This window comes from Pan troglodytes, chromosome 2 (assembly GCF_028858775.2).
Source record: "Pan troglodytes isolate AG18354 chromosome 2, NHGRI_mPanTro3-v2.0_pri, whole genome shotgun sequence".
Classification (NCBI taxonomy): Eukaryota; Metazoa; Chordata; class Mammalia; order Primates; family Hominidae; genus Pan; species Pan troglodytes.
Window position 1 is genome coordinate 169,922,588 of NC_086015.1, and position 26,308 is coordinate 169,948,895.

Consider the following 26,308-nt stretch of genomic DNA (forward strand, 5'->3'; position numbering starts at 1 on the left):
GTACCATCCCAACAGTCCTCCATACTGTTAATTAATTCCAGCATTAACCCACAAGTCCAAGTCCAAAGTCTCATCTAAGACAAGGCAAGTCCCTCTCACCTATAAATTTAAAAGCAAGCTAGTTACTTCCTAGAAACAATGGGGGTATAGGCATTGGGTAAATACACTCATTCCAAACGGGAGAAATTGGCCAAAATGAAGGGGTTACAGGCTGCGTGCAAGTCTGAAATCCAGCAGGGCACTCAAATCTTAAAGCTCCGAAATGATCTCCTTTGATTCTATGTCTCACATCCAGGTCACACTGATGCAAGAGGTAGGTTCCCATGGTTTTGGGCAACTCCACCCATGTCACTTTGTAGGGCACAGCCAACATCCAACCTGCTTTCATGAGATGGTGTTTAGTGTCTGTGGTTTTTCCAGGTGCATGATACAAGCTGTCGGTGGATCTTGGGTCTGGAGAATGTTGGCCATCTCCTCATAGTTCCACTAGGCAGTGCCCCAGTGGGGACTCTGTGTGGGGGCTGTGACCCCACATTTCTTTTCTGCACTGCCCTAGCAAAGGTTCTCCATGAGGGCTCCATATCTCCAGCAGACTTCTGCCTGGACATACAGGCATTTCTATACATCATCCAAAATCTAGGTGGATGTCCCCAAACCTCAATTCTTGATTTCTGTGACCTCAAGACCAAACACCAGGTAGGAGCGACCAAGGCTCAGGTCTCACACTCTGTGAAGCAATGGCTTGAGCTGTATTTTGGCCCCTTTTAGCCAAGGTTGGGGTGCAGGGCACCAAGTCCTGAGACTGCATAAAGTAGCAAGGCTCTTAGCCCAGCCCATGAAAACATTTTGTCCTCCTAGGCCTTTGGGCCTCTGATGGAAGGGGATGCCATGAAGACCCATGGCATGCTCTGGTCCCATTGTCTTTGCAATTAACACTTGGCTCCACATTACTTGTGCAAATTTCTGTGGTCAGCTTGAATTTGTCCTGAGAAAATGGGTTTTTCTTTTCTATTGCATCTTCAGCCTGCAAATTCTCTAAACTTTTATGCTTTGCTTCCCTTTTAAACATAAGTTTCAATTCCAAACCATATTTTTGTGAATATGTAAAACTGAATGTTTTTAAAAGCACCCAAGTCACTTCTTAAACACCTTGCTGCTTAGAAATTTCTTCTGCCAGATACCTTAAATCATCTCTCTCAAGTTCAAAGTTCCACAGATTCCTGGAACAGGGGGCTAATGTGGCCAGTCTCTTTGATAAAGCTTAGTAAGAGTCACCTTTGCTCCAGTTCCCAAGAAGTTACTCATCTCCATCGGAGACCACCTCAGCCTGGACTTCATGGTCCATATCACTATCAGCACTTTGGGTAAAGCCATTCAACAAGTCTCTAGGAAGTTCCAAACTTCCCCACATCTTTCTGTCTTCTTCTGAGCCCTCCAAACATTCCATCCTCTGCCTGTAACCCAGTTCCAAAATTGCTTTCACATTTTTGGGTATCATAGCAATGCCCCACTAGCTTAGTACAAATTTACTGAATAAGTCCATTCTGACATTGCTATAAGGAAATACCCAAGACTGGGTAATTTATAAAGGAAAGAGATTTGACTCACAGTTCTTCATGTTTCGAGAGGCATCAGGAAACCTACGATTATGGCAAAATGCAAAGGGGAAGAAGGCACCTTCTTCACGTGGTGGCAGAAAGGAGAAGTGCTGAACAAAGTCGGGAAGAGCCCCCTATAAAACCATCGGATCTCAAGAGAACTCACTCACTATCATTAGAACAGCATGGGGGAAACCTCTCCCATGATTCAATTACCTTCACCTTGTGTCTATATTCACACATAGGGAATATGGGGATTACAATTCAAGATGAGATTTGAGTAGGGACACAAAGCCTAATCATGTTACCATGGTATGAGCTCTCTTCCAGATAATATATTAACTTCTGCTGGCCTCATGACAACAGCCAGTTATGACCATAATTATCTCAACATGAGCACCAGGTTCAACTTTAAAATAAGGATTCTGGCTGGGCACAGTGGCTCACATCTGTAACCCCAGCAATTTGGGAGGCCTAGGCAGGTAGATGACCTGAGGTCAGGAGTTCAACAAGAGCCTGGCCAACATGGTGAAACTCTGTCTCTACTAAAAAATCAAAAAATAAAAATTAGTCAGTCATGATGGTGCACACCTGTAATCCCAGCTACTGCAGAGGCCGAGGCAGGAGAATTGCTTGAACCTGGGAGGCAGAGGTTGCAGTAAGCCAAGATCATGCCACTGCACTCCAGCATGGGTGACAGAGCAAGTCTCTGAATCAAAAAAAAAAAAAAAAAAAAAAAAAAAAAGGAGTAAAGATTCCTACTAGGTAAGTAGTTTTATTACTCAGAACACTTTTTTTAAAACAATGGAGCCTAATGATGGTAAACATTTGAGTTTCTACTAAATGGCTGTTACTTCACATGTAAAGTAACCTATAGAAAGGTTCAGCCAGCTGATAATTTATCTAAATCTTGCACTGAGGCATAAGAAAAATAACCATGGGTCACATCTGTGAACCCATTGAACCCACTGTGAGATGGGATTAGGCCAGGGCTGTTTTATCCTCTGGCATTCATAAGCCGCAACTCAAATAACAGAAAAGATGGAATATCAGAGATCCTTGTATTAATGTCTGCTTAGATACTTTATTTTGTAACTCTGAATGTCTGGCTATAACTCTGTCCCCTGTGACTTTTATATTTAGATGTCACATCAAATTCTTTTGCTCAGAAAAGATTCAGGGGTATAATTACTGTATAGGCTTGTGGTGACATCACAGGACATTTCCTTAAGGTGACACAGAATGCTATTTAATTAGTGGGCTCTGGGTCTGTGTATTCTATTACATCTAGAATGAAGGTTGAAAAAAATCATGATTTTTTATTTCAGCAGAGTTAGACTTCTGAAATCCAGATGTAAGAAATTTTTTCATGTTGTACAAACAATTCCTGTTTCATTCTGCACATCTTGTATCTAAAAACATCACATGTCTCTGTGGATCAAGGCACTTTAAATGTCCTTAAGGTCTTGCTATACATTAGGGTAATTTTCTCACTTTCTTCTGACAGCTAAGTGTCTCCACGTAGTTTCTGTCTTTCTGAGATATTATTAACACCATAGAAGCTGGATACCCTAGTTTGAGGGCAGCATCACCTTCTATCAATTCCAGCTTACAAAAAGAAGTCAAAGGACACCACTAAATCCTTTGTAAATACCTTTATCCACATCCCCAGTACATTTTTTTTTATCACCACAGTGTTAAAAACAATTGCAAAATTTAGCAAGATTTGCAGGACCTAAGAGCACTATTCCAAAACTCAGAGCATTTATGTATAACAAAGCAAAACATGTAAACTAATTTGAGTGGAATTGCTTTAAATATGGGGACAGATTTAATGACACTTAGAATGTTTGTAATATTGGCATTTATTCTCCATGAACATGGAATATATTGCAACCATTTATTTAGATTTTCTTTAATGTCTCCTATTAAAGTTTATAATTTTATTCCTAGATAATTTGCAATTTTTTCTAGCTCCAGAGAATTTTTTTCTTTAATTTTTTCCCTTCCTTCCTTCCTTCCTTCCTTCCTTCCTTCCTTCCTTCCTTCCTTTTTGTCTACTTCTTTTTCAAAATTTATTTGTTTACATGTTTTGAGGCCTGGAGTGGTGGCTCATGCCTGTAACCCCAGCAATTTTGAAGGCCGAGGCAGGCAGATCATCTAAGGTCAGGAGTTTGAGACCAGCCTGACCAGTATGGTGAAACCCCATCTCTACTACAAATACAAAAATTAGCTGGGCCTGGTGGCAGGCACCTGTATTCCCAGCTGCTCAGGAGGCTGACACAGGAGAACTGCTTGAACCCTGGAGGCGGAGGTTGCAGTAAGCCAAGATCATGCCACTGCACTCCAGCCTGGGCAGCAGAGCGAGACTCCATCTCAAAAAAACAAACAAACAACAACAACAAACTATTTAAACGCATTGGCATAGATGCATCTAACAGACATAATATCGAGTAAAACATAAAGAAGATCAAATACTATGATGTTGAATTAAGATGACTCGTCAATTTGACTGTTGAAATTGACTCAGGTAATCACAGAAACCAAACAAGAAAATTTACACATCTAAAAATTTAAAGAGTGTACCACAGTTGCTGGAAGATGAAAACTAAAGGGTTAGACTATATGGTGTTATAACAGAAATAAATCAAGGATTGAATAAAAGAGGATTTGAGGTGATGCTGTAAAAATAATCTGGAGATAGTGAAGGCAATCCAGGAGAATGGAAACATACCTGGCTCTAATGCAAATAGTGTAGCAAAGAATAAAAACCTTCAAATGATGATAAATTGCAAGGAAATTCACAGTACTTGCATTTTGTCTGTTTGCCTTTAGAAATGTAGTTTTCATTTTTATGATATTCTTGAGAAGTTATTCCCTTCTTTAGATTTTTATTCAATGTTTCTATATTAAAGTTATTATTTTTTCTGAGGAATGTGATATATGTGATAAGGTAACATTTATTGCTTCTTATATGTGAGTTGTCTAGTGACCAGTAAAAAGTTAAAGTAACAACTTGCTTCCAGAAGAAACAAAATAGAAATATAAATTATTTGCTTTGAGAAGTCTAAAAGTTTTATTGCTATGATAAAGTAAATGACTTACTTTATTGTTTGAATACCTAAATAATATCTAGTCTCTATTGAGAATTGCCAAAATAATTTTGTGAATTGTAATATTGATTTACTATGCATCTTTTTGTTTCTGTGTTCTTACTAAACCCTCTACATAGTCAAGAATAAAAAGCTGGAATGAGAAAGTAGTGTCAGAATTGTAAAGAGAGAAAGATGTGATTTTTTTCTTTTTTCTTTTTTTTTTTTTTTTGAGACAGAGTCTTGCTCTGTCACCCAGGCTGGAGTGCAGTGGTGTGATCTCAGCTCACTGAAACCTCTGAGTCCAGGGTTCAAGTTATTCTCTTGTTTAGGCCTCCTGAGTATCTAGGGTTACAGGCACACACCAGCACACCCAGCTAATTTTTGTATTTTTAGTACAGATGGGGTTTCACCATGTTGATCAGGCTGGTCTTGAACTCCTGATCTCGTGATCCACCCGCCTTGGCCTCCCAAAGTGCTGGGATTACAGCCGTGAGCCACTGTGTCTGGCCAGGGGTGAAAATTTTACATTAACTCAGAAAACATTAATTTGTTGTCTAATAAGTGCTAGACATTCTAGTAAGTATTATGTATTATAAAGCTGAATAAGATTCTGTTCAACCTCCATGAACTTCTAAAAACACAAAAGATTTAAAAATTACAATAAAATGTGGCATGCAAAATAATAGGAATTGTTCAGTGTGCCAACTGGAATATATTAAAGGGTTAGAGAGCGTTTCCTATAGAAGATCAAAATTTTTACATTGTAGTTTGTTTATTTCCCAAGTACTTCTTTTATTTTTATTGCTAGAATCCATGAGATTTTAAGGTCTTTACATAATTAAAGGCATTTCTAAGGGATTTACTCTCTTCCTAAGTGCTCATGTTTAGGACAGAAAAGATATGGAATATTGTAGAAAATTCTAGAAAAAGCAGTTTTTTAAAAGTGATGTCTGTATTAGACACAAAGTATGTTGTCCAAATTCCCCTTCAAGAAATGACTTGCTGTCTTCTGGCTGTGGAGTGTGCAGGCAACAGACAGAGAGCCTGGAGCTGTCAACTCCTTCAGGATTCGCCTAAGGTCAGCCCATATCTAGTGACTGAGAGAGGTAGGGGTATAAAGGCAAAGTCATCTTGGCCCAATCTGAGACACTGTGACAGACAATAATTGTTCCTAAACCCTCTGCTAGTTTTCCAGAGTTTGTCCTGTCTACATGACAGTCAGACTTTTTTTCAATACCTGATCCCAGTTCTTCCCCTTTCTTTCACATGTGTTTGCTTTTAAATAATATCTTGAAACCATGCTCTATCCCAATATTAGTTTTCAAAGAATCTAAAGTGCAACACTGCTATTCAGTGCAAACAGGAAGAAGTGTAGTATGGTGAAAAGAGTATAGAGTTGGAGACACATGTGCTTTTCCTTTATGTCCAAAGTGCATTTTTTAAGGTGACTCAAACTTCTTGAAACTGCTGTTTTCAGACTTACAGTCATAATAGAATAAGATAAATATAAAGTGTAAGACAAGGTGTGTATTAGACTATTCTTGCATTGCTGTAAAGAAATATTTGACACTGGGTAACTTATAAAGAAAAGAGGTTTAATTGGGTCACAGTTCTCCAGGCTTTACAGGAAATATGGTACTGACATCTGCTTGGCTTCTAGGGAGGCCTCAGGAAGCTTACAATTATGACGGAAGGCAAAGGGGAAATAGGCATGTCACATAGAGAAAGAAGAGAGAGAGAGAGAGTGGGGAGGAAGTGTCGCATACTTTTAAAGGACCAGATATCCTGTGAACTTAGAGTGAGAGCTCACTTATCACCAAGGGGATGGCCCAAGACATTCCTAAGTGATCCAACCCATTGATACAGACAGGAGACAGGGAAATACTGGCTAGAAGAGGGCAGTTCCCCAGAAAAGGCCCCACCCTCAAGGTTTGAGACCCATGGCCCTAAGTGGAGACAGTCATTCCTGTTTTTGCACCCAAAAAGTTGCCTTTTGGCCTGCCACACCTCCTATCCTGTACCCATATAAACACCAAACCCCAGGCGCTAGAAGCAGAGGAGCAGTCAAGGAGACAAGAAGACAAATTGTGGAATGATGTGGCAGAGAAAGAGAGAAAAGGAGGAATGTCTGAATGCCAAGAGGAGTTCGACTAGGGACAGTTGGAGAGGGGTTCCACTGCTAGAAGGCCAGGCTCCAGGGGAAGATCATCTTCCCACTCTATCCCCACTTCCAGCTCTTCATCCGTCCTGCTGAGAGCCACCTCCACCTTTCAATAAAACCTTATTCACCTAAGTCCTTGTGTGACCCGATTCTTCAAGGATGCTGGAAAAGAGCTTGGGATACAGAAAGTGGTCACACTGGCCCTCTGCCCTTGCAGAAAGGCAGAGAGTCCACTGAGCTGGTTAACACTCAAGCTGTCTGTAGATGGCAAGGGTCAAATGGCACAGTGTAACACATGCATACTTGGGCTCCTGCACCTACCCATCTGTGTGCTACCCCTCCCCTCAGAGATTTGAGCAGCTCTGGCAACAGAACAGGCAAGCTGCACCCCGTCACATATCCTGCGAGGAAAACCAGGGAAATCTCCCATTTCACTATGATCCAAACACCTCCCATCAGGACCCACATCCACATCCAACATTGGGGATTACAGTTCAACATGAGATTTGGGTAGGGACAAATATCCAAACAATATCAGGTTCCATCTTTCACTAATATGAATGCTATAACTTAGTGGGAGAGATGGACAGTATTTAATTTGTAATGTTTCAAATCATATTCTGCATTATTTACTACATTGGGCTTTTCAAAATTTTCTTTGTACTTTTTAGAGGGGAATCTATCAGTTCATAAGTAACTTAGTTACTAAAAAAGTAAAAATTATACCTCTGGAAATATTCAGAGTTTCTGTGGGATTGTTAAATCATAAAACAGAAAAATCATAGAAGTCAACATCAGCCCTGCTGAGGACAATTTATGTCATTAAAACTAATCTATTGATATGGTGTTAGGAGAGATAAGTAGAGAGGTTAGTGTCACAAATGTAGGATTTCATTAAAACAAACTTGTATTCCCAGTCAGTATGTGAAATGTGAGATCCATCGACATTGAAAGCTATGCAAAAGGTTGGCACTTTTCTTTGAAAACTGCCTTTTACTAATTGATTTATTTTTACTTGCTGTTTGAAGTTGGTGTCAGGGTTTAGGTTTCAGACTGACATTGGAAGCAGAATAGATTTTTAGGTTTCCAAATATTAAACAAAATATTTCTGATAGCAATTGTTATATTTGAGTCTTCATATTTCATAATTCTTTCAACTCAGAATATGAAGGCCTGTAGAGATCACCCATATAAACTTCATTTTATAAACATGACATAGGAAAGAAAAAAGTTTAAAAAAATTTAAAATATTATGAAAAAATTAAAAATAATATTTAAAATATTGAAAAATTAAGATATACCATATAAATAAAAAAATAAGAAAAAATGTTTTCCACTTTTGATGCAATTATACAAGTGATAAAGCATATCATTTAACTTTGTTTAGAAATATTAAATGTAATAATGCTATATCATAATTTAGATTTATCCACTTGTTCGGTTATTAACGCCTGATGTATATCAGGCATCATTAGACAAATCAGACAAAAATTTATGCTTTTGCAGTACTGACACTTTTGTAGAGGAGATGAACAATAAAATTTATCAATGTTAATTAATTTCTTAAAGATCACCAGCATGATGTGGAAAAAAAAGAATAGAATAAGCAAAGATGAGTATTGAGAACAGTTTATAACTTTATTTCAACTAGGGTTGTCATGTGTTTTATTTTTTTTATTGCATTCTAAAACATCCTAAAATTTAATGGTTTAAAACACCTGTATTTATTATTTCCAAAATTCCCTGTTTCCTGTGCACTTCCTTTGCTGGTTTTGCCTAAGCTGATTTACACAGTATTTAGATAGAGGGGTGGTGATCTGGAACGTCCAACATGGTCTTTCACAACACAGGCCATAGGTCCTGACAGGAATGACTCAGTTATGCTTCAGGAGGTGAAACTGACTTTCTTATAGAGAAGTCAAAGAGCAGTATCTCACAATAGCAAGAAAGGAAGCTGATGATTTTTTAAGACGTTAGCCATGGAAATTACATACAATCATTTTCATAATATTCTATTCATCTAGATAAGCAAGGCCAGTTCAATAGAAAGGGGTAGGGAAATAAACTCCATCTTCTGATGGGAAAGGTAGGAAAGTCACATTGCAAAGGGATATAGATAATTGGCCATATTTATTGCCATATTTTGCAAATTACCTTGGCCTGGTCTTACCTATAGCTTCAATTACTTCTGTTCTCTCCATGCAACATAAAACCATTATGTCCACACAGCATGAAGTCTCATTCAATTATAGCATCAGGCTCAAGGTTTAGTATCTTGTGATCTGCATCTAACAGACAATGCCTCTTAGATGTGCCCCTCAGCTACAACTCCTTTTGACACAGCTCTCTGGTTCCTGTCTTGATAATAGACTATAAAAAGCCAAGAATAAAAGCCAAGAAACTTGCTAAAAGACGATACCAGTAACCCAGGGAAGAAATGATGAGAATCTGACAAAAAGTGGTAGCCTTCAAAAGAAGAATAAGAGGTCATATTTTAATACCATTCAGAATGCATGGGTAATAGATATGTTGATGTGGAATTTGTGATAAAGAGAGGAGTCAAGGACAACTGCATGTTTTTGGTCTAAACACCTAGAAGAATGGAATTATTATAACCTAAAAAGTGGAAGACACTGAATAGAGGAGATTTGATGTAGATCGGGAACTTCACTTGGATGTGCAATGTTCATTAAACATTGAGGAGAATATATCTATTAAAAAATTGGGTATAAAGTCTGGAGTTGAGAAGTTCAATAAGAATTTCTGAAATTGTCACCCTATTTATAATATTTAAATTCATATCTGGATAATATTGCCAAGAGAGTGAGTTCCATTTGAGAAGAAAAGAGAAAGAATGGGCAATGGAGCACTCCTATGTTAAGAGATATGGTAGAAAAAGAAGGGAATACAAGAGAAAAAAATGAACACAAATAAGTTGGAAGAAAACTATAAATGTGTAATCTAAAAGTAAGAAAAAGAACAAAATTAAAAGTAAAAGGAAGTAGTTATCTGCATCAAATGTTGTGTGCAATTTAATTATGATTAATTATAAAATAGACCATTGGATTTAGAAACCCGGAAGTCATCATTTTAAATGCAGGCATTAACTTACATTTGCTGTTCATATGCAGTGTGACAAGTATTTTTATATATCATATTTCAATTAGTCCTCATAGCAGCCCCATGATGCTTAGGAAATGCTAGGTTAGTTTTCTATTCATCTATTGATGGACACTCAGGTTGTTAAATTATAAGAGCATTCAAATATTACACCTACTGTTACTCCATTACCTTACAATGCTCTTTTCCTAGCGGCAAGAAAATTAGATCAGAAATAAATGAAGATGACTTTTATTTCTGATCTAGCTGCCAAATCAGAATACACATAAATGCACACACACACATGCACACAAAGACACACACACATATACACCTACACACATATGTAACTACATATATAATTTACTACATAGTATATATATTAATTTTCCTCTCAAAATATGTTTTCTAAAACCTACCTTTAAAAAATATAACTTTTTATCAATATTCATTTTAACCACCTTCCTTTATTAATACAGCTCCTGGAGGCCAGGTGTGGTAACTCATGCCTATAATCCCAGCAGTTTGGGAGGCCAAGGCTGGCGGATCACCTGAGGTCTGGAATTCGAGACCAGCCTGGACATCACGGTGAAATTCTGTCTCTACCAAAAATAAAAAAATTAGTCAGGCGTAGTGGCAGGCATCTGTAATCCAAGCTACTCAGGAGCCTGAGGCAGGAGAATCACTTGAACCCGGGGTGGGTGAAAGTTGCAGTGAGCCAAGATAGCACCAATGCATTCCAGCCTGGGTGACAGAGTGAGACTCCAAAAAAAAAAAAAGAAAGAAGGGAAGGAGGAAAGAAAGAGAAAGAAAGGAAGGAAGAAAGAAAGAAAGAAAGAGAAAGAAAGAAGGAAGGAAGGAAAGAAAGAAAGAAGGAAAGAAAGGAAGGAAGAAGGAAGGAGGGAAGGAGGGAGGGAGGGAGGGAAAGAAGGAAGGAACAAGGAAGGAAGGAAGGAAAGAAAAAAGAAAACAAAATACAGCTCCTGGATTTAGGTGGAAACATGGTCATTCAATTTTAAAGTTCATGTTACATCCTACAGGGCAGCTAGATGTGACCGTGTGACTTATGTAAGACCAATGACAGCTGAAAAGAAGTAGCATAGCATGTGTTACCTCAAGGTCATGAACTTAAAAGGAATGTGCTCCCTATCTGCACTTCCACTATTGTGCTAGCTTATTGTATTAGTCTGTTTTCACGCTGCTTATAAAGACATACCCAAGACTGGGCAGTTTACAAAAGAAAGAGGTTTAATTGGACTAACAGTTCCACATGGCTGGGGAAACCTCACAATCATGGCAGCAGGCAAGGAGGAGCAAGTCACATCTTACATGAATGGTGGCAGGCAAAGAGAGGAGTGCTTGTGCAGGGAAACTCCGCTTTATATAATCATCAGATCTCCTGAGACCGACTTACTATCATGAGAAAATCATGGGAAAGACCTGCCCCCATGATTCAGTTACCTCCCACTGGGTCCTTCCCACAACATGTGGGAATTCAAGATAAGATTTGGATGGAGACACAATCAAACAATATATTTATATGCAGATGTGGTACTTATCAAAAGATACATGATGCAGAGAGGAAAAGTCATGTTAGGAGTTGAAGAATGAAAGAAAATATTAATGGGATATTTCTGAATAATTATTATAAAATAAAAAGACAATTCTATCATGTTGAATTCAATGGATTTTAGATGTGTTTTTGTTGCTGTTGCTGTCATTAGTCATATAAATTACATGAGTTTTTAGTTAAAAGTGGTATAAAACAATGTGTCAGACCTCTGAAACAGTCTACAACTACTATGACATCTAAACTTTTATAAAAGTTAAAATAGGCCAGGCGCGGTGGCTCATGCCTGTAATCCCAGCACTTTGGGAGGCCGAGGCGGGCAGATCATGAGGTCTGGAGATCGAGACCATCCTGGCTAACACGGTGAAACCCCATCTCTACTAAAAACACAAAAAATTAGCCGGGCGCAGTGGCGGGCGCCTGTAGTCCCACCTACTCGGGAGGCTGAGGCAGGAGAATGGCGTGAACCCAGGAGGTGGAGCTTGCAGTAAGCCGAGATCGCGCCACTGCACTCCGGCCTGGGTGAAAGAGCGAGACTCCGTCTCAAAAAAAAAAAAAAAAAAAAAAAGTTAAAATAACTTGTTAACCTAAAGTTAATAATTACATAGTGAATATATCGTAGAAAAGTCTAAATATTGTAAAGGCAACGAGGCTACCTCCTCATTTGACATGAAGATAGAGTGTTAAGTTCACAGAAAGTTATGGGCCTATAGAACAATACAAACTCTGCCCAGTGCATAAACTAAAGGGTAAAACTTTAGATTTTTTCAAAAAAACTTTTAATAGGATTTTTAAAAAATTGCATTTAACAACTACACTATTACCAGAAATGTGACCTAAAATATATTCATTTTCATTTCAATCGTGTCTAATATCTAAAATACAGTAAAATTTTCCAAGAAATAGAGCTAAAATTGTAGCAGTGAAAATAAGTGTGTATATATCTAGATTTTTTTTTGAAATGGCTTACTCTTCCATATGATTTAATCAAGCAAATATCCTGAATAGTTAACCTCCATAATCTTATCCCATGTCTAAGATACTTGGTGAAAACAAATATCCTGATTGCTTCTTCCTTTTTTGAGGATGTTCTAAAATTTTATGAAATTATTTTGATCTTCAATAACAGCTAATGTCTTTTGTTGGTTGCAACTCAAACTTTATAGACAGAGAGTAAAATTCAGGAGATACTTAATCTTTCCAATTTTATTTTAACCATTTTTGGTTTTGGCTAATAGGTTAAAACTACTGTCCAAAAATGGCTAAAAGAAATTAAAGAAGACATAAATAAATGGAAAGATATTTCATATTTATAGATCACAGAAATGAAAGATGGCAATATTCTCCAAATTTTGCAAAAATGTACCGAACACAATATACTCATATGGAAATTCAAGGGATCCAGAACAAACAAAATGATCTTGCAAAAAAAGGGCAGATTTAAGGACTTATATTTCATAATTTTCAAACTTACAGTAAAGCTGCAGTAATCAAGACAGTGTGGTATTGGCACAAGGACAGACATGAAAATCAATGAAACAGCATTGAAAGTTCAGAAATAAACCCTCGTATCTACTTTCAATTGATCTTTGATAAAGATACCAAAAATCTTCAGTAGCAAAAAGTATAATGTTTTAATAAACTGGGCTGGGACAACTGAATATCCACATGCAAAAAATAATGAAGTTCAACCCCTACATCATACCACATACCAAAGTTACCCAAATAAATAAAATTTCTAAATGTAAAAGATAAAATTTTGAAACTCTTAGAAGAAAATATATGCATAAATCTTGGAAACATTAGATCAGTCAACGTTTCTTAGATTTGACATGAAAACCACAAACAAAAAAAAAAAAAGAAAGAAAAAAATAGAGATCACCAAAAACTTTTTCCTCTTCACCAGTTATATAATTTATTTCTGCCAGTAACCATTACAGAGGTAATAATTGGGAATATTTTATCATATTTATTTTTCATTATAAAATCATATTTGCATACCAGAATTATAAATAGAGGAAAGAAGGAAAAATAAAGCATTAAACCATTATATCTATGTTGCCTGTTAATTTTTTTTTTGTATTTATTTATTAGGTTTAGGGGGTACATGTGCAAGTTTGTTACCTGAGTAAATTGTGTGTTAGTGGGGTTTGGTTTACAAATGATTTTATCACCCAGGTAGTGAGCATATTACACAATGACTAGTTTTTTGTCCCTCATCCTCTTTCCACCCTCCCCAATCAATAAGGCCCTGGTGTCTATTGTTCTCATCTTTGTGTTTATTTGTACCCAATGTTTAGCTTCCCACTTACAAGTGAAAACATGTGGTATATGGTTTTCTGTTCCTGAATTTATTCACCCAGGAAAATGGACTCCAAATGCATCCATGCTGCTGCAAAGGGCATGATTTCATTTCTTTTTATGGCTGCCGAGTATTCCATGGTGTATATGTGCCTCACTTTCTTTATCCAGTCCATTGTTGATAGGCATCTAGGCTGATTTTACCTCTTCACAATTGTGAATAGTGCTGCAATGAACATATGCATACATGCATCTTTTTTGTAGCACAATGTGTACTCCTTTAGTTACATACTGAGTAATGGAATTGCTGGGTTGATATTAATTACATTTTAAGTTATTTCAGAAATCTCCACACTGCTTTGCACAGTAGCTGAATTAATTTATATTCCCATCAACAGCGTGTAAGTATTCCCTTTTCTCCACAACCTTACCAACATCTGTTATTTTAAACTTTTTAACAACAGCCATTTGAACTGGTGTGAGAAAGCATCTAATTGTGGTTTTGATTAGCATTTGTCTCATGACTAGTGATGTTGAGCATTTTTTCATATGCTTGTTTGTCTCTTTTATGTCTTCTTTGGAGAAGTGTGTGCTCATGTCTCTGCCTGTGTCTGAATGGGGGTATTTTTTGTTTTCTGCTTTTCAATTTAAGTTTCTCATGCATTCTGGGTATTAGTCTTTTATCAGATGCATAGTTTGCAAATGTTTTCTCTCATTCTGTAGGTTGTTTGCTTACTCTGTTGGTAGTTTCTTTTGCTGTGCAGAAGCTCTTTAGTATTATTAGGTCCTATTTGTCTATTTATCGTTTTTTGTTGCAATTGTTTTTGAAGGCTTCATCATGAAATATTTTCCAAGACCTGTGAAATTTCTTATGTTGTCTAGAGTTTTTATAGTTTTAGGTCTTACATTTAAATATTTGATCCATTGTGACTTAATTTTGGTGTATGGTGAAAGGATGAGGTCTAGTTTCAATCTTCTGCTTATGGCTGGTCATTTATCCCAGCACCATTTATTAGATAGGGGGTAATTTCCCCATTGCTACTTATTGTTATATTTGCCTAAGATCAGGTAGTTATAAGTGTGTAGCTATATTTCTTTATTCTGTATTTTATACCATTGGTCTACATGTCTGTTTTTGTACCTGTATAATTCTGTTTTGATTACTATAGTCTTATAGTATAGTTTGAAGTTGAGTAGTGTCATGCCTCTCTTTTTGTTCTTTTTGCTAAGGATTGTTTTGGCTATTTGGGCTCATTTTTTATTCCATGTTAATTTTAGAATTATTTTTTCTAATTCTATTGAAACTGATGTTGGCAGTTTGATAGAAATAATGTTGAATCTTTATTAGATTTAGGCAGTATGAGCATTTTAACAATATTAATTCTTCCTATTCTTGAGCATGGAACATTTTCCATTTGTTTGTGTTGTCTCTTTCAGCTGCATTTTGTAATTCTAGACGTAGAGTTCTTTCGCCTCCCTGATTAGATGTATTCCTTGGTATTTTTTTGTTTTGTTTCATTTTATTTGTGGCTACTGTGAATAATACTGCGTTTTTGACTTGGCTGTCAGGTGGACCTTATTGCTGTATAGAAATGCTGCTATTTTTTGTACATTGATTTTGTATCTTGTAGCTTTACTGAAGTTATTTATCAGTTCTAGAAGCCTGTGAGCTGAGACTATAGAGTTTTCTAAATATAGAATTACATCCTCTTCAAAGAGAGATAGTTTAACTTCCTTGCCTCACATTTGAATGTTTTGAAATTTATTTCTCTTGCCTAAATGTTTTGCCTAGCACTTCCAGTACTATGTTGAATAGGCGTGGTGAGAGTGGGCAACCTCATCTTGTTCCATTTCTCAAGGGGAATGCTTACAGCTTTTCGCTGTTTAGTATGATACTAGCTGTGGGTTTGACATGGATAGTTCTTATTGTTTTGAGGTGTGTTCCTTTGATGCCTAGTTTATTGAAAGTTTTTAACAGGAAGATATATTGAATTTTATCAAAAGCCTTTTTTTTCTATTGATTGAGGTGATCATGTGGTTTTTGTTTTTAGTTCTGTTTATGTGATGAAACAAATTTTTTTATTTGTGTATTTGAATTGATCTTGCATCCCAGGAATAAATCCTACTTGACCATGTTGGATTAGGTTTTAATGTTTTGCTGGATTCAGCTTGCTAGTATTCTGTTGAGGATTTTTGTATCTATTTTCATCAGGGATATTGGCCTGAAGAGTTTTGTTGTTGTTGTGTCTTTGCCAGGTTTAGGTATCAGAATGATAATGACCTCCTAGAATGAGTCAGGGAGGAGTCTCTCATCCTCCATTTTTTGAAATAATTTTAGTAGGATTGGGACCAGTTCTTATTTGTACTTCAGATGGAATTTAGCAGTGACTTGTCTGCTCCAGGTCTTTTCTGATTGGTAGTTTTTTGTTTTCTTCTAGTTTTTTTTTTTATTGATTCAGTTATAGAACTAATTATCAGTCTGTTGAGGATTTCAATTTCTTCAAGTTCAATATTGGGATGCTGTATGTTTCCAGGAATTTATCCATTTCCTCTAGGTTTTCAAGTTTGTGTGCATAGAGGTGACACAAAGAAATGGAAAAACATTCTATGCTCATGGATAGGAAGGATTAATATTGCTAAAATGGCCATACTGCCCAAAGCAATAACAGATTTGATGCTATTCCTATCAAATTACCAACATCTGTTTTCACAGAATTGGAAACGCTCAAAATAGTCTCTGAGGGTTTTTAATATTTCTGTAAGGTCAGTGATAATGTCACCTTTGCCATTTCTGATTGTGTTTATTTGGATCTTCTCTCTCTTTTTATTAATCTAGCTAGTGGTCTGTCAATCTTACTGTTTTCAATGACCAACTTTTGGTTTTGTTGATCTTTTGTATGGATTTTTGTTTAATTCCATTCAGTTAAGTTCAGTTCTTATTTTGGTTAATTCTTTCCTTCTGCTAGCTTCAATAATGGTTTGCTTTTGTTTCTCGTGTTCCTCTAGGTGTGATGGTAGGTTGTTAATTTGAGATCTTTCTAACTTCTTGATGTGGTGAGTTAGCACTATAAACTTTTCTCTTAACACTGCTTTAGCTATGTCCAAAATAGTCTCTGTATTGAATCTTTGTTTTCATTAGTTTCGAGTAATTTTTCACTTCTGTCTTAAGTTTATTATGTACCCAGTAATTCAGGAGCAGCTTGTTTAATTTCCATGTAATTGTGTGGTTTTGAGAGCTCTTTTTGGTAGTTATTTCCATTTTTACTGCACTGTGTTCCAAGAGTATGGTTTGTATGAGTTATGTTTTTTGTTGTTGTTGTTGTTGAGAATTGCTTTCTGTACCAGCATGTGCTTGATCTTAGAATATGTGCTTTGAGATTAGGAGACTGTATATTCTGCTGTTTTGGAGTGGAGTATTCTGCAGATGTTTTTAGGTTAATTTGGCCAAGAGTTAAGTTTAGGTCCCTAATATGTTTGTTAATTTTCTGCCTAAATGATCTGTTTAACACTGTCAGTGGTGTGTTGAAGTCTCCTGGTATTATTGTGAGGTTATCAAAGTCTCTTCACAGGTCTCAAAACTTGTTCTATGAATATGGGTGCTCCAATGTTGGGTGCATATATATTCAGGATAGTTAACTGCTCTTGTTGAATTGAACCTCTTATTGTTATGTAATGTTCTTCATTGTTCTTTTTTATCATTCTTGGTTTAAAGTCTGTTTTGTCTGAAATAAGAATAGCAACCTTGCTCTTTTTTGTTTTCCACTTACTTGATAGACATTTCACCATCCCTTTACTTTGAGCCTATGGGTGTCATTGCACATGATATGGGTCTCTTGAAGATAACATCAAGTTGGGTCTTGCTTCTTTATCCAACATGTCAGTTTCTGCCTTTATGTGGGGCATTTAGCCCACTTACATTCAAGCTCAATATTGATATGTGAGAATTTGAACCTGTCATTGTGTTGTTATCTGGTTGTTATGTAGACTTTATAATATAGTCATTTTATAGTTTTAGTGGGTTATCTACATATTTGTGTTTTTGTGGTGGCAGTTATCAGTCTTCCATTTCCATTTTTTGCAGTCCCTAAAGGATTTCTTTTAAAGCAGTTCTTGTGGTAACAAATTTCCTTAGTATTTGGTCATCTGAAAAGTACTTTATTTTGTCTTCATTTATGAGGCTTCAATTTAACTAGACATGAAATTATTGGTTGGAATTTCTTTTCTTTAAAGATGCTGTGTATAGGCCCCCAACCTACTCTGGCTTGTAGGGTTTCTGTTGAAAGGTCCACTATTAGCCTGATCGGGTTCCCTTTGTAGGTGGTCTGCCCTCTGTCTCTAGCTACCTTTAAGATTTCTTTTTTGTTTCACATTGACCTTAGAGAATTTGATGACTATGTGTGTTGGGAATGATAATATTGTATAGTATTTCACAGGGGTTGTCTGAATTTCCTAAATTTGCATGTCAACCTCTCTAGCTAGGTAGGAGTAATTTTCATGAGCAATATTCTCAAATATGTTTTCCAAGTTGCTTGCTGTCTCTCCATCTCTTTCGGGAATGCCAATGAGTTATAGATTTGGTCTCTTTCCACAATCCCATGTTTCTCAGTGATTTCATCCATGTTTTAGAATTATTTTTTTCTTTATTTTTGTTTGCCTGTGCTGATAGAAAGGAGTGGTCTTTGAGCTCTAAGAGTCATTTGTCACCTTGGTTTGTTCTGCTATTAATGCTTTCAATAGCATTATGAGATTCCTGTAGTAAATTTTTCATTCCAGAAATTCAGTTTGATTCTTTCTTAAGATGGATATGTCATCTTTAAAGTCTTGGATTATTTTATTGATTTCTTTGGATTGGGTTTCAACCTTTTCAGTCATTTCAATCTGGGAGCCATTGCTGGGGAGCTAGTATAGTCGCTTGTAGGTAAGAAGTTGCCAGAATTCTTGCTCTGGTTCTTTTTCATCTGTGTGGGCTGATGTTCCTTTAATCTTTGAAGTTGCTGTCTTTTGGATTGGGCTTCTTGCTTTTATATTCTTCAATGCCCTTGAGGATTTGACTGTGGTTTAAGTTGGGTTTAACCAGTTGGTTTCATTTCTGAATGCTTTTAGGGGGTTAACACTCAGAGCAGCACTCTTGGGCTGTGTGCTCTGGCCCTAAGGGACTAAAACCAGTTTTGTGGTTTTGTTCTCTGGCCCATGAGGACAAGCATCTACTGTGCTGGAGGAGCCAAGTTGTTACTGGTCTGCAGGAAACATTCCAATGGGGAATGCCAGAAAAAGCACTGCAGCATGGTGACGGGGAGCTGAGAGAGAGTATGCTGCACTGGGGAGTCTATAGGTGAGTGCACACCAGTGGGGCAGCAGGGAGGCCATGAATAGTGCACACCAGTTTGCCAGTGGGGGTTGCCATAGGTGAGTGCACACCAATGCGGCAGTGATGGAGCAGCAGAGGAGTGCACACCAATGGGGCAGTGATGGAGCAGCAGAGGAGTGCACACCAATGGGGAAGGGGAGCCATGCATGCATGTGCACCATTGGGGAAATGAGGGTTTCTGCATATGTGCACACTAGATGTAGTATTAAAATTGTCAATGGGCAAAGAAAATGAATAATCGCTTTTCAGAAGAAGATACACAACTGACCAACAAACATGAAAAAAATGCTTATCATCACTAATCATCAGAGAAATGCAAATCTAAGCCACAATAATATAGTACCTCACAAAAGTCAGAGTGGCTAATATTAGAAAGTCTGAAACAATAGATGCTGGTAAGGCTGCAGAGAAAGAAAATAGTTGCATAGTTGGTTGGAATGTAAATTAGGTCAGCCACTGTGGAAAGCAGTGATTTTCTTAAAGAATTTAAAACAGAACTTCCATTCCACCCTACAATCCCATTACTGGGTATATACCCCACAAAAAATAAAAGTTGAAATTATTAAATAAACAAGTAAAATTGTATAATTTTCTTGTTATATAGCTGTAATAAGTTAGTATCTTGTTTACTTTCTCTTTTTTTTTTTTTTTTTGACTTTTAAGTTGAGAGGATACAGGTTTAGTTTGGTTGCATGGGTAAATTGCACGTTGCTGAGGTTTGACATATGATCCTATCACCCAGTGAGCATAATACCGATAGGTGGTTTTTCAATGCATACACGTCCCCTGCCTTCTACCCTCTAGTAGTCCCTGGTATCTATTTTTCCCATTTTTATGTCCATGTTTAGCCAATGTTTAGTTTTTCCTTATAAATAACATTTGATATTTGATTTTCTATTTCTGCGTTAATTTGCTTAGGATAAATATCTAGCCGTATCCATGTTGCTGAAAAGAACATGATGTTGTTCTTTTTTATGGGTGTGTAGCATTCTGTGTCATATATATACCACATTACCTTTTTCCAGTCTACTTTTGATGGGCGTCTAGATTTATTTCACATCTTTGCTATTGTGAATAATGCTGTGATGAACATATGAATGCATGTGTATTTTTGTTTTAAGTTCTTTGAGAAATTTCCATACTGCTTTCTACAGTGGATGAACTAATTTAAATTCCCACATGACTTTCTCACAATATGTTGATTCATTCATCTTTTGGTGAGCTTTTTGGATTATTTCCAGTTTTTAAGCTACTTTATATAAATCTTTCATAAAACACTGTGCACAAGTCTTTGTGTGAATGTACGTTTTTATTTGCCTTGGAGAAATACCTAGAAATATTATTTTAGGCACTCAACTACTGATATAGATTTCACTGAATCAAGTTCTTATGCAGACACATTCTAATTGGCACAATTAGGACTTGAATGCTACTGGATACATAAAGTAAAATATGCTACCTTAGAGCTAGATAATTTCTCATTGTCAGCAAGGATGAGGCTTGTAGACTTCAAATATTTGTTATAATAAAGGAGACAAGGGAGCCAAATCTAGTTAAATCTTGGTAGAAAGATAAATTTTTTTACCCAGACAAGTGCTATCATTTTTTTTTAAATGTGATTATATTTTTATTTTAAGGAAACTTTTAATTGTTCCTGTTGGTATATAAGATACATTTCTCAATTAATGTTCTGACAGTGATAATTAAAAGAGTAAAGTTTTTAATACAGATTTAGAATATATGAAACCTATGGATAAATCTGTGACACAAGCACAAGTCGTAGTATGTTTTAGTTACATTTTTCAGCCCATTATCAATTTAAGTTTAATGCAGAATGCAAATAAACAGTCTTGTTTCTGTATATACTGCACCTGCTATTGTTGATTCTGTGACATGTGGTTTTATGTGTTCTTAATATCATGGAATTCAACAACACCAATTGTTTTATTTATGTAAATTTGCCTTTATTTAGGTTTCACATGTTTTTAAAATGTCCCCAACCTTTTGTACTTAGACTTTTAAAATGAGTGAGCTAATAATTTGACCACTTTGACAGTTACTTTAGTTTATTTTATCTGTATGGCCAGATACCAACAAAATAGTGGTCATTATCCTATAGAAGGCAATATGGGGTTTAATATAACCTGTAAATAATTTTCATTTTTTAAAAAAATGCCTATATCTAAAATATACCAAGAACTTTTTAAAACTCAACAAAAATAATACAACAACTTAATTGAAAAATAGGCCCAAGACCTTAACAACACCTAACCAAAGAAGATATAGAGATGGCAAATACCATATTAAAAGATAATCCACATCATATATAATGAGGAAAATACAAATTAAAACAACAATAAGTTACCACCACACACTTGTTTAGGATGGCCAACATCCAGAACAATGACAACACTAAATGCTGATGAGCATTTGGAGTAGCAGAAATTCTCATTCATTGGTGGTGGGAATGTAAAACAGTACAGCTACATTGGAATGCAGTTGGGCGTGTTTCTTACAAAACTAAACATACTCTTATCATATGATCCAGGAATTGCAGTACTTGGTATTGATGCAAGGAATTGAAAACATGTCTACACAAAAATCTGCACACAAATGATTATAGCAGTTTTATTCATACTCAGAAAAACTTGGAAGAACTAAGATATCCTTCAGTATGTAAATGGATAAGCTGTTTTATGATATCTAGACGGTGGAATGTTATTCAGTGCTAAAAATTAATGAGCTATCAAACCACGAAAAGACATGAAGAAAACTTAAATTAATGTTAAGTGAAAAAGCCACATACTGTTTAATTCCAACTATATGACATTCTTAAAAAGACAAAACTGTGGAGACAAAAAAAGGATCAGTGGTTGTCAGGGGTTAGGGTAAAAGAGGTATACATAAATAGAGCAGAAAGTATGTTTTGGGCAGTGAAATTACTCTATATGATATTATACTGGTAGATTCATGTCATTATACATTTGTCCAAACCCACAGAATTTACAACACCAAAAATGAACTCATGTAAACTATGGACTTTGGGTGATCGTGATGTGTCAATGTAGGATCATCAGTTGTAACAAATGTACCACTATGGTAGGACATGTTTATAAGAGGAGAAGCCATGCATATGTGGGGGGAAGAGGGAATAAGGGAAATCTCTGTACATCCCTCTCAATTTGTTCATGAACCTGAAACTTCTCTTAAAAAATAAAGTTTATTTTTTTAAAAAAGCTTCAAAGGAAAATATTTATTACTTAAATAGTTATTTTATAAGTTATGCTGGAATAAGATAATGGGTTTGCTTTTTCATTGTGAGAAGGATTTTTCAATATATGTTAATATTATGAAAGGGATTTTGTTCAGAGTGCCATACAAAATAGTTCTGGCAGGGCAAGGCACATATTAGACATTCATTTATTTCATCTATTCCAACTCCTGAAAAGAATGTAACAGAAGAGTTACAAAATGTAGTTGCAGCCAATTCCTTCAGTTTATGCAATAAAAATCATACAGATTAAGAGCACACCTGAAATAGTTGTTATATGTACTCTATCTCGTCATTGTTCCAGTGACCTGATGAGTTCTGTCTTAGAGCATGTCAATTCAGTGTCTACATATTAAGAGTTTATGAGGAGATGCCAATTTTGTTAAAGCAGCTTTATAAGACATGATGTAAGATTTGTCACCATTAAAAAAGTGATAACCAAAGAAATAAATGAGTATAAAATTCTTGAACTCAACATTCATTCTCCTGACCTGATTGCCAAGATATATATATATAACTTGCCAGTTAGCTATTTTTCCTAATTCCCATCATATCTATTTATTCCATTTGTTTACTTACATATTCATCATTAATTAATTTATAAAAATTAATTATTAAAAAGAAGAAAAACCTGGCTGGTACAACATATAGGCCAAGAAAGAGAAGAAAATGTGAAAAAACTTGAAAATGTAAATTAATAAAAAGATGAGTTCAATACAGCTATGACAAAGAGAAGCTGAAAATATAACAAGAAAACATAAAGACGTATACTACTAAGTTAAGAAAATAAAATGAAGACAAATAAAGCATTATTAGAGATACTAAAAAATTAATTGAAAATCAGAAAAGGAACATTGAACTTACTGAAGTAGAAGAAAAGGTTAAGAAGATTATAGTGTGTGAAAAAAAAGAAAAAGTTTAAAGCATTTAGGAAGACAATAATAGATATGTAATGAATAAAGACCTTCCAAAATATGGAAAACATTTATTCCTGTGAAAGAAACCAGCAAATTGGACAGTGCATTAAAATATAATTTTTAAAACTTTGGAAATAGTTTCAAAGGGCCCATATATTCCAGATAAAATGATTCCAGAATAATGTATACTAAGCCACTTGCTTATGATTGAATTTTAATAAAAGTTCATTTTTAGCCATCCAGAAATAAGGAAACAAACCGTTTAGAGTCAGTAAAAGACAGAAACAAGTCACTTCTCCTCATGGACATTAAACATTAAAATCAACATTAAAAATCACAACAAAGTATAGCGAGGTAGGCAAAATTATCAATGAAGTGAAGTGTGAACTAAGCATATTAAACACCCCAAATTTTTGTTCCTTTTTAAAGGCAGTGGACAAACATTAGAAAACACCTAAGAATTTGAGGCAGCAGCACCTGTGAGTTCATTTTGAAAAATATCAATTGCAAAATCACATATACACACAAACACATACATACACATAAATAAAATGCAAAACAAATCAGCTTCATTATTTTTCTATTGAAACTGACACAATTTCTAGCACAATTTTAGACTCCATTTAAGCTCTACTCTCTTTCTCCTCAATCTATCCCTAACCTCTTTTCTATTTTTTTTCTGTGAGAGGGTCTCATTCTGTTGCTTAATCAGAGCTCTCTGCTTCCTCAAATTCCTGGGCTCAAGTTATTCTCCTGCCTCAATCTCTCAAGTAGCTGCAACTACAGGCATACTCCACTATGCCCGACTACGTTTTTTGGTGTTTGTTTGTTTGTTTGTTTCTGTTTAGTAGAGATGGGGTCTTGCTATGTGGCCCAGGCTGGTCTCTAACTCTGGGCTCAAGCGATCTTCCAGGCTCAGGAGGCCGAATTAGAGACCAGCCTGGACAACATAGCAAGACCTCCCTGGAAAACATAGCGAGACCTCATGTCTTCTAAACTCCTGCTGGGATTACAGGAGCGAGGTGGGATTACAACTCCTCCTGGCATTACAGGAGTGAGCCACCATGCCTGGCCTCTCTCACTGTTTGAATCCAGTGAGGACCCATCTGAATTTCCACAGATCTCTCTTGCTACAGAGTTAAGGGAAAGCAAGTCATTATTACTGATATTTATCACAAGAAGTAAAAACAAGCGTATATTCAGGAAAGAGTAAGATGAAGATGCAGGTACCTCAGTTACAATGTCTGTAGCTGCAGAAAAATCAAACTGAGGGAATGGAGAAAAATGAAGCCAGGATGCAGCAATTTCTAAACACACGTAAAAAGTCATAGTCATGGATGTGACCTCAGAAACTGGAACTGAACCAGTAGAGCTTGTTGCTGTTGTTGGTTTTTTCCATCACATGACAAAGTTTTGGCTGAAGAATTATTTCGTTTTAACTCACCTGGATATTTTATGGGTTCATCTGATTGAAGAACTTTGACTGTTTTATTTGCATTTCTAGAGATAAAATACAGATTACATTATTTTCTCCGAAGTGTTTTTTTCTTAGTTGAGGAAGTGTTATATCTGTAAAAGTAGGTGACTGACTTATCCCACAAAGCAATTTTGATATATATCGCACTATAGGGTGTCAGAGAAAAGTGTGGCCAGTTGGGTAGTTTTGCTCTCAGGAAAGTTTGCTAGAGAAAGCAAATTATAAATGAAGAGTACAATACAGATTGTGTTTATTGCATTAATAAACAAAGAATATGTCAAGGTCAGGTGATCATAGCTGAGTTAGGGACCAGACAGGAAGAAGTCATGTGAGGACATTTTCTAGAGACATAGAATGAAAGATGATACGTGGTGGTGATAGGGAAGGAAGGAGTCAAAAACAGAAAGTAATACTAAAAAGCAGAAAATAGGCCATAAAAGGACAAAAAGTCAGGAATTGATAAGTTAAAAATATTAAGTCATATAATAGCACCTTGGAATAAAATAAATGTCAGATGGTACATTTAAAAAACTAGAATGAATTGTATGACTAAAATTCTAAGTGTGATAGAAAAGGAAAAATGATTTTGTAGAAATAAAGTTCCTTATATAATGTTTCTTTTCTTTTTTTTTGAGATGGAGTCTCACTTTGTCACCCAGGTTGGAGTGCAGTGGCGTGATCTTGGCTCACTGCAACCTCTGCCTCCCGGGTTCAAGCGATTCTCCTGCCTCAGCCTCCTGAGTATCTGAGATTACAGGCGTGCACCACCACTCCTGGCTAATTTTTGTATTTTTAGTAGAGATGAAGTTTCACCATTTTGGTCAGGCTGGCCTCAAACTCCTGACCTCATGATACGCCCACCTCGGCCTCCCAAAGTGCTGGGATTACAGGCGTGAACTACTGCACGTGACGTAATGTTGCTTCTTAAGTAGAAAGGGACACTTGTATTAGAGCCACCAGAATGGTTTTATAAAAAAATTATCTCTTTCAGGGAATTTATAACTTTGTTGTTAGCATAACTTGTGATGCTTAAGTAGTTTTGATTTTTTTTTTTAAAGATTACATTTTAGAGTCAAAGTGAGAGTGATCTAAGGAGTCTTTTGCTCATTGGAGTTTATAAGTGAAACTTTAAAACTTTTTTTTCCTGGCTTAAAATTCATTTAGAAGTTAATTTCACAAACTGTGGATAATTTAGTATTCAAAAATTGTACAATGCATTAAATAAAAGTATGCTGGTTGCTATTAATTTAATTAAACCCACTTAATGATAAATATCTGCTATGCTGCAAAAGGATGTCTTAACTCTACTGGTGGTGACAGCAGGTTGTCTCAACTGGAAAATTATGTAATTAAAAGTAAAGGACCTTGGTAATTACTCATTAACATTCTTCATTGAACTTACAATTCACAGATTATGACTCTACAACAATCACTTATTTTTTAAGAATACA

At 36.0% G+C, this 26,308-nt stretch overlaps 1 pseudogene; it reads left to right on the forward strand.

Annotated features, from left to right (window-relative positions):
• Positions 1-262: 262 nt before the first annotated feature.
• LOC100614778 (chromobox protein homolog 1-like) overlaps positions 263-26,308 on the forward strand; it is a 47,220-nt pseudogene continuing 21,174 nt past the window's right edge.